The sequence below is a fragment of the Macaca nemestrina genome (genome assembly GCF_043159975.1).
Source record: "Macaca nemestrina isolate mMacNem1 chromosome 4 unlocalized genomic scaffold, mMacNem.hap1 SUPER_4_unloc_1, whole genome shotgun sequence".
In the NCBI taxonomy this organism is placed as follows: Eukaryota; Metazoa; Chordata; class Mammalia; order Primates; family Cercopithecidae; genus Macaca; species Macaca nemestrina.
Genome location: NW_027257554.1, coordinates 372,666 through 385,003, shown reverse-complemented (window position 1 = coordinate 385,003; position 12,338 = coordinate 372,666). Strand labels below are relative to the sequence as shown.

The following is a 12,338-nucleotide window of genomic DNA, read 5'->3' as shown; positions in this document are numbered from 1 at the left end:
GGAAGGATCGCTGAGGCCAGCATTCAAGACCAGCCTGGGGGAACATGATGAGACCCCATCCCTAATAAAAATAAATAAATAAAAACCCAAGTTTCTAAAATCAGAAATGAAAGAGGAAACATTATTGCCGACCTGACAGAAATAAAAGGATTCCATGAAAACACTACGAACAATTGTACACCAAGAAATCAGACCATCCAGACACAACAGCCACACTCCTAGAAGGACACAAACTACCGAAAGTGACTCAAAAATGACCCCAAGGAAGCATGTGGGGTATCAGTGGCACCCTCGGTCTCCTCGACTGTTCAGCTCAGGGTGGGGAGACAGGGAAGCATGATCCCCGTTCCCTGGCCTGCATTTCCAAGTCTGAATCCCCCAGCACACCGGGGAGGGCCTCGTAGGAGGAGGTGCCACAGGCTGTTGTGCCAGGAGCCACCGGAGGCTGCAGTGGGGGCTGGGGCGCTGGGTTCCTGGAGGGTCTCCTTCCAGTCAGAGAATGCCCCTGGGGAAGAAGCCTGGGTCAGAACCCCCCACCCCTCCTTGGGCAGATATGTGGGACCAGGGCCCCTTCACATGGTCCTTTCCAAAATCTCATCCCTCCTAGGGCCAGGAGTGGGTGCCAGGCCTGTGCTGGGAAATGGGCAGGTTTGGTCACAGCCCCTGGGGCTCTGGCCCAGGCCACAGGAGGCACCTCTGAGTGGTCTCACGATGCCATGACAAAGCGCTGCAAGACAGAGGGGACTCAACAGTATCCCTCGACTCAGCCATTTTCCTGGACTCAACTTCCTCATCTATCCTCTGTGGCCTAGATTTCAGACAGCCCTGCCCACCTACTGTCCGTTCACTGCTCAGTCTGCAGTGACTGTTCGATAGCACCCCATGGCTCCCCAGTGCTCTTGGGGAAAAGGCCAAGCCACAGCCTGAGGCCCCAGGCCCTGCTTAGCTCTCCAGAAGAGCTTCTCACCATCCAGCACCCAACCCACCCGCTCCCAACTCTGCACCTCCCTGCATAAGCCCTGCTCACTCACCCCCGCTCATACCCCACTCATCCCTGCTCACACTCCCGCTCACTCACCCCCACTCACTCATCCCCGCTCACACCCCACTCATCCCCGCTCACACTCCCGCTCACTCACCCCACTCACTCATCCCCGCTCACACTCCCGCTCACTCACCCCACTCACTCATCCCCGCTCACACCCCACTCACTCATCCCCGCTCACACCCCACTCATCCCCGCTCACACTCCTGTTCACTCACACCCCATTCACTCACCCCCACTCACACCCCACTCATCCCCGCTCACACTCCCACTCACTCACCCCCCACTCACACCCCACTCATCCCCGCTCACACTCCCACTCACTCACCCCCACTCACGCACCCCTGCTCACAACCCACTCATCCCCGCTCACACTCCCGCTCGCTCACCCCACTCACGCACCCCTGCTCACAACCCACTCATCCCCGCTCACACTCCCGCTCACTCACCCCCATCACACCTCCGCTCACTCACCCCAACTCACTCATCCCCGCTCACACTCCCGCTCACTCACCCCCACTCGCTCATCCCTGGTGCTTCACACAGGCTACACCACCAGCCCCTCCCCCACCACCTATTACTTGACTAAATCCTCTCAACCCTCTGGTCCCACACTAAAGAGGCTTCCCTAACCCGGGGCCAACTGGTGCCCCGCCATCACACCACTCACACTTTTGTGGCTTCTCTGGCCTGAAGCTTCCATTCCCACACTCAGTCCCTGCCACCCGAGGACTCCACAAGCCCCATTTGTGGGTGGGGCCTGACACACTCTGCATGAACTGCTCTGCGGCTTTGGGCAATCACCCACCCCCTGTCCCCTGTGAAGTGGGATGACAGGTGCGCAGGCTGCCAACATACCAAGCAGATCACACGGGCACAAGAACCGGTGTCAGGGCCTGGCTCATGGAGGGGCCCCAAGTCCCAGTGCAGCAGAGCCTGCCTTGATCCCAGGGTTATGTCTAGGGATTCCCAGCAAGCAGGACTTTCCATGCTCAAGGCAGGATGGTCCCTGGGCAAACCAGGAAGAGCTGGCTGCCTCAGTAGGGCACAGAGGACCTGGCCCTGCATGGGAACCGCCTGTCCCCAGGGCGCTTGCCAACATCTGCTGCTGGCCATGACTCAGCACTTTCGATGGTGGAAAAACCACCCCTTGTTTCCGAATCACAAACCCCAGGTGTGCCCTGACCCGAGTGGCCCCGGAAGGCGCACAGGGGGAACTGGGGCACTCACTCTCCACATGGCCCATCTCCACGGCGACCAGAAGGGCCCACTCATAGTAGCCCTTGTCCTGCTGTGCCAGGCCCTGGCGGGTGCAGAGGTGGCCCAGCTACAGGAGCACGTGGGTGAAGTCCTGTCCACACTCCCTGCAGGGCAGCCTCGAGAACAGCCGCACAGCCTCCAGGAGGTAGTGCTGGGCCAGCCTTCTGGCACCCCAGAGCAGGCACAGGGTCCCGAAGTTGGCCAGCACCACTGCCTGGTTCCTCCGCTGGCCCAGGTACCAAGCCGCCCGTAGGGCGCAGTAGTAGCCCTCGGCTGCCTGCCTTGTCTGGCCTGTCCTCTTCAGAGCCACGGCCACCATGTTGGCAATCATACCCTCCTGGTCCTCGCTGGCCACCACTGCATCCTGGATATACTGCAGGATGTTCAGGGCCACCGGGCTCTGTCCATGAAGCACGTGCAGCCAGGCCAGGGCCACCAGGGGGTCCACGATGGCACAGACTCCGGCAACAGCACTGGCTTCCACCGCCTGTGTCATGAAGGTGATGGCTGGGCCGTGATAGCCACGGTGGCTGTACAGTTGGGCCAGGCTGGTGTGGAGAAGGCCGCGCAGCACGTGGCCTGTGCCTGGGGTTAGGGAGGCCAGCGCTCACCTGAGGTAGTGGGAAGTCTGGGTGGGGCGGCTGTGGGGCTGGAGGGAGTTCTGGAGCACCAGGTTCACGCTTCTTAGCGAGCCGGCCAGCGAGTCCTGTGTCCTCAATGAGGCCACCATGACACAGGCTCAGCACGAGGTGGGGCAGGCACTTGTGGCCAGGAGTAGGAGCCAGGAGTAGATGTCAGCCAGCAGTAGGGAGCAGTCTGAGAGCCACGCAGCCTCTGGGGCTCCCGAGTCCCTGTGCAAAAGCAGCAGCAGCTCTAGGAAGGGCAGGGCCTCCTCGAGCTGCTTGAGGTGCACATGGTGCCTGGCCAGCAGGAAGCAGGCCCGGGCCGTGGCCTGCAGGCTCTGGCCACCCACTATCTGCTGCAGGGCCAGCTGCAGGAGCTATTCCTCCACCTCGGTGCTGCAGATGTGACCCGGCGTCCCCAGGAGCAGGGCCATGGCTTTGGGAACCACCTGTGTACACTTCTCCCGTTCTGCTTCCGGTAAATGCTGGCCAGGTTGGCGTACACAGCCACCACCAGGAACAGGTCCCCAAAGCTGCCCTCCAGGGACCCCAGTGCTTCCTCCAAGTACACCCGGGCACGGGACAGCTTGAGCCTCCTGCTGCGCAGCCGCCCCAGGAGGAAGCAGAGTCTGGCCAGGGCCATGAAGAGGCCAGCTTTCTTGGCCACCCCTCAGGCCTGTGCCAGGCGCCCAGTCAGCTCCTCCTCGTCGCTAAAGCTGCAGAACATGCCGCTCAGCCATGGCCATGCCACACCATACAGGCCACAGAAGCTGGCCTTGTACCCGGGGGCGTTCAGGAACACAGCAGTGAGGTCAGGGCCTCTGGGTCCTCCCAGTCGTCCTCAGCTTCCAAGAAGAAGGAAGGCTCCTCGGGGTCCTGCAAGCTCATGTTGCTGGATGCCGCACAGAGACCCCAGGATGCTGGCTCCTGGGGGCAGCCTGGGCAGGTCTTGCATTGTTCTAGAACATTCTTCACCTTCGGCAGGGTCGCCTGTGGCTCCAGGCCCAGGCAAGGTGGAGGTATTTCTGCAAGTCACAAAAACACCTAGACAGATTAGAGTTCAGCATTGAGTCCTTGGTCCACTGGGGACAAGGTCCCCACATCCCCCCTCTCTGTGTCCCTGGCACAGCTTGCCATGAGCCCTTGAGAATTATGTGCAATGCAAACCCAGGCCTGGAGCACACAGGAACTCCGGCACTATGGGGACAGAGAGAACACGCCGGCCCGTGGCCCGACTCTCCTACAAAATCACCCTCCTGTCCTGCTTTGTCGCCCACCTCACAGCATGGTTTTAGGAGACTATGTCAGCTCAGTGATCCCTCAGAGATGCCTTTCCCTTTAGAAAGAATCAAAGCCTTCTAACTGGACCCATGTATATGCAGCACTACAACTACAAATGTAACTTTTGTCAGCATATTGGGCCCCCCGGTGGGGTACAGGAATCCATGAAATCCTCAATAGCCAATCAGAGCTATTGATCAGCTCAAAAGCTGCTATGCAAAATTGGTAAAGCCACTGACGGCACAGGACAGGGCTGTTGTACCCATGTACCCATCTCCGTGCAGGGAAACGGACCATCGCTGCAGGAAGGATGGGAAAGCTTCCAGGCCCCTGTGGCCACCTTCACCTTCAATGGTCTGAAAACCTGAAGCCCACAGTTCCTAAAGGGTTAACAAAGGCCAGCGTGCTCCAGCAGCCCACTGGTGCCTGCTGGCTTTGGTGGATTCCTAGCCAAAGCCCCCTCCCAGAGGTGAGCAAACAAGCGCATTTCCTGTTGGAAAACCTGGGATGAAAGGAGGCATTACTGGGAAGGAAAAAACTAGATTTAAACAGACTCTCTGTTTCAAGCTCACATGTAAAAAATATTTTCAGTACAAACTGCCTCCTTATTCATCTGTAAAGCCTTGGAATTAAAAAAATAAATAAATATGATTTAGAGGCAAATGTCTGACTTGACTACACTAGATTAGCTAAGAAATCTCCCCAATCCGGCAGAGGCACACAGCCCCTCCCAGCCACTACCCTGGCCTCCGGGGCAGCTGGAGAGCCACGTGCCTTTGCTCCAGTGACTTTGGCAGAGGGTGGAACCACCCCCTCCCTGAGGCAAACCTACAACAGCCTTCCCTTCCCCACTGGCTCCCCTCAGGAAGGAGCAGACCCTTCAGGGACCTCAGTTGAGGCCCCTGCAACCTAAAGCTCTGCATTCTGCTACCCGCTGAGGGCAGTGTGGCCTCCCATCTCTGAGGCGGAGCACAGGGTGAACTGCAGCTTCTCCAGGTCATGAAGAAGGAACCCACAGCTACATGTGGTCTCCAGCAGTGGAAAGGATGTCCCACCTCGGTCGGTGACCAGGCAGGGGTCAGCATGTTCATTGGAAGAAGTGTGGGACCCCACGGCCTCCAGTGCCAGAGTAGACGGGAGGTTCAGGCCCACCTCAGGCGATGTCCCTCAAGTCCCCGGCCCACACCACAGAGGGGTGACAGCCACATCCAATGCCCACTGTACTCAGCTCTGTCCCCTCCCCCGGTGTTACTCCAAGACCCAGCCCATAACCAGAGGAAGCCTGAGCCACGGGCAAAACCTACCTTGTTCCTGCGGCTGCTCGGTCTCAGCTTCCTCTACTGAGTCTGGCAAGGGAGAAAAGAGAAGCAATGAACACCCCCAGCCAGCACCTCTGGTCCCATGTCAGGTTGAGCTGGTGTCGGTGTTGCAGGGTGAGAGCATTGCAGGGTGCAGGGGTTGAAAGTCATATCATCCTCTTCCCTCCTGGATCATGGGAACAACATCACTGGGGGGTGTACACTTTCTGCGATATTGGGAGTAACATCGTCTTCTGTGCCTTGGAATATTAAGGACAATATCATGGGGGAGCGTGTACATCTTCTGCAATATTGGGAATAATATTATCCTCTCTCCCTCTGCATATTAGGAAAGATATCACAAAGTGGGTGTTCACCTCCTGCGATATGGGGATTAATACCATCTTCTCCCCTTCCACATATCAGGAAGAATATCACATGGGGGTGTACGGTGTCTGCGATACTGGGAGTAGTATCAACCTCTCAGCCTTGGAATATTAAGAAGAATATCACAGGGTGGATGTACACCCCCTGCCATATTGGGAGTAACATCAGCCTCTCCTCTCCATGGATATTAGGAACAATATCCCAGGCTGGGTGTACGCCTCCTGCTCTATGGGGAATCATATCATCCTCTCCCTTCCAGAATATTAATAACAATATCACAGGGCGGGTGAACACAGCCTGTGATACTGGAATTATTATCATCCTCTCCCCCTCCAGATACTAGGAACCATATCACAGAAGAGCTGTACCCTCCCTGGGATATTGGGAGTAATATCATACGCTTCTTCTGTGTATATTAGGAGTAATATCACCAGGTGGCTGTCCATTCATTGCTATGTTGGGAGTCATGTCATATTCTACCCCCCTGGATATTAGGATCAGTTTCACATGGTGAGTGTATACCTACTGTGATATTAAAACTAAAATCATGCTCTCTGTCCCTGGATATTAGGAACAACATCACAGGTAGGTATACACCCCCTGCAGTATCAGGAGCAATAATATGATTAATTAGTAAACATCAATGATCGATTTTAATAATTATCAGGCTGGTCTCAAACTCTTGACCTCAGGTGATCTGCCCGCCTCAGCCTCCCAAAGTGCTGGAATTACAGGCGTGAGGCACCGCGCCCAGCCAACACTTCTTGATATCCCTTTTTGGACCTCAAATTTAGCATGCCGAAAACACACTTTTGATTCCCCCTGCTATAACCCACTCCTCCCATAGTCTTCCCAATCCCAATAACAGCATCTCTAGTCTTCCAGTTACTCAGGCCAAAATCCTTGACATCATCCTTAAAACTTCTTTTTCTCTCTCTTGTCATCCAACCCATTTAAACTCTCCTTTCAAAATATATGCCAGACCTAACCACTTCTCACCTTTCTCATCATTTCCAACCAGGTCCAGCCCTCATCATAGCGCTCTGGGTTACTGCAAAAGCCTCCCAATCGCCAGCCACAGTGGCTCATGCCTGTAATCCCAGCACTTTGGTAGGCCAAGGCAGGTGGATCATCAGAGGTCAGGAGCTCAAGACCAGCCTGACCAAAATGGTGAAATGCCCCTACTAAAAATACAAAAACTTAGGCAAGCATGCTGGTGGGCGCCTGTAATCCCAGCTATCCCAGAGGCTGAAGCAGGAGAATCACTTGAACTCAGAAGACAGAGGTTACAGTGAGCCAAGATCGTGCCATTGCACTCCAGCCTGGGTGACAAGAGTGAAACGCCATCTCAGAAGGTCAAAAAAAAAAAAAGCCTCCCAACCCACCTCTCTCCTTCCGCCTTTCACCCTGCCTGCATGCTACCTTCCACTCTCAAACATTTCAGAAAAAAAAAATTATATCCACAGAGAAAGAAAGTACAAATGGGGTGAAATGTTTGGGGAATCTGAGGGAAGAGTATATGGGAATTCTCTGTACTATTTTTGCAACTTTTCCATAAGTCTGGATTATTTCGAATTCAAGAGTTAAACAAAGGAAAAAAAACACACTATCTCCCTTTGTGAATCCATCCTGTCTTTCCCCTGGCAACTTAAGGACGCTCTCAACTAACACATCTATTTTTTCATGAACACTAAAAGAACTCTTGCCTAGTATTGACTTTCTGTGCTTGGCAGTAGAAGTGTGTGTGTGTGTGTATTTCATATATATGTGTGTATATATATGTGTGTGGTGTGTATGTATATATAGAGAGGGAGAAATATATATATGAGTATATATATAAATATATAGTATATTTACAATGGTAATGTGTATATATATAAATATATGTGTGTGTGTAGATATATATAATACATACCCCATAGCCTGTCCTTAACCAGTTCTAAATGTAGTCAGAAAAACACATACCTAAGCAGAGAATTTCAAAATAACATGATGAATATTTTGATAGAGGGATGGGTTGCTATGGAACACGCTGCTAAGACACAAAACCTCCTAGATGGGACAATGAATGAACAAACTTTTGTACCTATAGGCACCCCTCTGATATCCCCTCAAACGTTTATAGTTATATGCATTTGCTTCCCCCAGGACCCCTATTTCATAAGGGTTAGTCCTAGAGCCTAGCAAGTTCCTACTACAGCTGGCACACATATGCCATTCAAGAAACAGTGGCGGAGTGAATGATGAGTTAAGAACCATTTGTCAGCCAGTGCTCAGTAATACAACATGCACTGGTATGCAAATTATATTTTTGTTGAAAGCAACAGCAGGATCACAAATTATCTTTCCAGAGAAAGCAAATCTCAAAAGCTTCTTTACCCTACTAAAGCACATTATAAGAAGCTCCCCTTATATAAAAGAAAACCTCCTCATTTGTTATCAATGGCGTGTAACCCTAATAAGCCTCCGACTCTGATGACACCTCTTCCGTCCCCAGGGCTAGATAAAGGAGGTTCCGGAAACCCTGGTAGTTGTGAAGGTGGCTCCCAGCTCTGACACTCTTGAACCCTGCGGGCACGGAGGTCACACAGCAGAAGAACAACCGAGGGAAGCATCATCAGGCTTCGAATATGTTTGAACCAGAGACGGCAAATAGGCTGCAGCCAACTGAAAACACCAGAGATTCATGGTGGCCACCTAAGGGGTTATGCTCTTAAAAAACAAAAATAAAAAATAAAAATTAAAAAATTAAGAAAGGAAGGGGTCAAGAATCCATCAGGTCTGACTGAGACGTGTATCAGTGACTAACACCCCGTATGGTAAAAGTACTCCAGTGCGCTTTGGGTACTCACAGCTTCAGCAGTATTCAAAGGCGTGTGCTGCCCGAAGACTAAGCCACGGGAATACCCCCAGCAACACTGCCAGGAGAAACGTCTCACATGGATTTGGCTAGAAATACAGTTGTCTTTAACAAATTAACACTGAATAAATCCTGACTTATTAGAGCCTGTGAGAATGACATTCTCAATGATAATAGTTATCACTACAATCTCCAAACATCTGGGATCCTGCAGGGAGGAACTGTGACAGCGCAGGCCACATGTCCAGAATGCTTCCCAGACTGCCTGTTAAAGAATAAAAAAAATGAAACCCCCTCTAAGAATGTCTTCACTCACATTTAGCCAGTTGTTCCTTTGTGTGCATCTCTGTGCTAAAATGGCCATTCTTCCCCACAGCCTGAAGTCATATGCTACAATAAATGAGACTCACATGAAGCCAGAAACGTGCAGATGCGAGGAAACCAACACAAACGAAATGGGCTGGAGAGTGTGGCCAGGAGGATGGTACTTCCCAGGAAGCAATTACTTCATCTCTGCCCATGAAGCAGGCAGTTGTCACTGTTCCCCAGGCCCACGCCAGCCACTCGAAGTACGTTCTAACCAAACTACCTCCAACAATCAACGTCAATACACCACACAATTGGCTTCTGAAAGGACACCTTGCAACCAACAAGAAACTGTTAGCACAACTTTGACAAACTGTGCAACTAAAAACCTTGGAAAGGGATAAACACTGCCACATTTTGACTCCAATACTGTTACGTGGTAGCACTGCAATAATTCACTGAAACAAAAGAATGAATGAGGAATACGTTTATATAGGAATCAGAGGAAGCATGACTAATCATTGAAAGAAATAGGTCAAGAAACTGCTAGGTTCAAATGCTACCGTGAGACACTGTCAGGGCCTTAGGGAAATTCACTTCTCTTGGTCCTGTTTCTAGGTTCATCAAAAACCAGCTTTGGACTAGGGAATCTGTTGCTTCCCAAACCTTCCTTCTGTGATTCCAGCCCAGATTTTAGGACTGCTCTCCCGCTTGGTATATGAAAGCCCTTTCTATGTATAATAGCAAGAGTATATTTCTGTGTTGAATGCGGTTTGGGACCTACTCTATGAGGCAGAATATCATCATGTAACTTTAAGCATGACAAGGCGCACTCTAGATAAGGATGACACATAAGATGTGGCCATACACCTGTGCATGCCTGGCAGGGAGGTGGGGAAGTCTCATTTAATGAAGCCGGGGTGCCTGTTGCACCTGAACATCCTCAGTCCACATCAAGTTCACAATGTCCTTCTGACATCAAACCACAGGTATCACATACTTTTCCATACTTTCTACCCAAGATTAAAATATGCAGAGCACCGTGATAAAGACACCTCCATTCCCAGCATGTTGGCTCTCGTTCTGTAGAATTACATACTTTCGGTGCAAATGGTGACCAGGTTCCAGCCGCAAGCAAGACTGGGCTCCGTGGGGACAGCAGGCCCTGCAGGAGCCACCACTCCTGTCGCCACAGTCTGATGCAGCTGCAGAGAAGCTGTGGCTGAGGCCATTCACTTTGTGAGAGAACCGCACAGGAGGGAAAAGGTAGGGAAGGTCGGGAAGAGGGCAATGTCATGCTTCTGAGCCCAAGCCAAGCCATCGCATCCCCTGTGACTTGCACGTATATGCCCAGATGGCCTGAAGTAACTGAAGAATCACAAAAGAAGTGCAAATGCCCTGTCCCACCTTAACTGATGACATTCTACCACAAAAGAAGTGAAAATGAAGTCCTTGCCTTAAGTGATTATATTATCTTGTGAAATTCCTTTTCCTGGCTCATCCTGGCTCAAAAAGCTCCCATACTGAGCACCTTGTGACCCTCACTCCTGCCCGCCACAGAACCCCCTTTTGACTGTAATTTTCCTTTACCTACCCAAACCCTATAAAACGGCCCCACCCTTATCTCCCTTCACTGACTCTCTTTTTTGGACTCAGCCCGCCTGCACCCAGGTGATTAAAAAGCTTTATTGCTCACACAAAGCCTGTTTGGTGGTCTCTTCGCACGGACGCGCATGACAGGCAGGTGCAGAGCCAGGAAAGGACCAGTGATGAGAACAGAAAGGAATGCGTCTCCCTGTACACACCCTCGGATTTTATGACAATGTGCGCAGGGGGCTGAACTGGATGCCTGAGAACATTCCTCCAAGTTCTTTTGCTGATTTTCTAAATATTGGTGTAAAATCTGAACTCAGAAAAATTTTTTTTAAATCGCTTCAATCAACATCTTTGTCTAGTGCTCAGCATCATATCTACGTGATCATCTAGAAAACCAACTTTTGTTCTAAGGCTCACATACTCCTATAAAGTCCCAGAGATTTTACAAGGGAATGCACCTCTCATTCGCATCAAGAACACACACAACTACCATTACAGAAATGCTTAATTTGCTTACATAATTTTTTAAACACCCAGATTTGAAATACAACAGAGAAGACAACTTTTTGATAGCTCTGCTTTTCAACTGCGAACTGCGGGTGGAGAAAATAACCTGCCATGATTTCTAACCAGTCAACAACCTGTCTTCCCTGGCTGCAGTAGGAGCAATCTTTCTGAGCTCAGGATGAAACAGACCCCAGCTGTTCAGGGGACAGATAGTCATCAGTTCTCAGCGGGCTTCCCGAGTCCCAAATCCCCATGTGATACGTGGAAGTAAAAAGCTATCAATGACCAAGCATCTGAACGCTTATCCCACCTCACCATCTGATTCTCCTGCCATGCAAATTTAAAATTCTTAAGCCTACTATCAGAGAATAGAGTTGGTGCTGCATCTGTCTTCCTAAAATTACGGATAATTACCAGCCCACAATGGCTTCTAATCAGATTTGAGTAGTCCCTTAGACAGGAAGCTAAAGTGCCTCAGCCCTAAACTGAGAAGAAAACAGAAACTGGAATGTTCTAGATTTGATTTTTTCCCTCTTGTTCTAAAGTGGCTGTTCACGAATCTCCTTCTACTGTCTTGTTTATAAAATGTATGAGAAAGAGGGAAATTCAAAGATATGATAGAAATGGCCACGTTTTCTAGGTACAAACTTCGTGAACATTATTTTAGGTGCTGGGCTTTTTCTCCACAAATTGTGAGCCTGGAGGTCATTTTCCCCCTCGTGGTTACACATTCAGAATCAGGGAAAGTGGCTTTAGCAGTAAAGAGGGGAGTGCACTGAGAAGTGACCGGACACTGAGAAGGGCAGACAGGGACTCTACCTCGGTGGCCTACAGCATTCCTGGGCCTCCACCTTTACTTTTCTATCTGTACAAGGGATCTAAAGGCCCGTGATTCTAGGCCACGACAGCTCTTCATACACACATACACTAACATCACACGCCTATGTGAAAAGTTGTGACACCTGGCTGATTTCCTGAAGAGGTTATCTTGTATCATTTCTACTCATGTACTCCACCTCCTTCCAGACAAGTATCTGAGGATGATGGGCTATCCCACAGCCATGTGTGTAACTTCTGCTGCTTACGATCCCTGTTCATATAGCATTTTCCAAAAGCCTATGGTGTGAAGTGACAGAAGAAAGAAGAAGAAGGTTCTTTCAGCCCATTCATTCATT

At 50.8% G+C, this 12,338-nt stretch overlaps 1 long non-coding RNA gene and 1 pseudogene across 11 annotated transcripts in view; both read right to left on the bottom strand.

Moving 5' to 3' along the window:
* Positions 1–12,338, bottom strand: part of LOC139361026 (uncharacterized) — a 570,651-nt gene that overhangs the window by 217,792 nt on the left and 340,521 nt on the right. The gene's annotated exons all lie outside the window — the stretch shown is intronic.
* The window catches only part of LOC139361022 (SH3 domain and tetratricopeptide repeat-containing protein 1-like), a 38,732-nt pseudogene that overhangs the window by 12,028 nt on the left and 14,366 nt on the right, over positions 1–12,338 (bottom strand).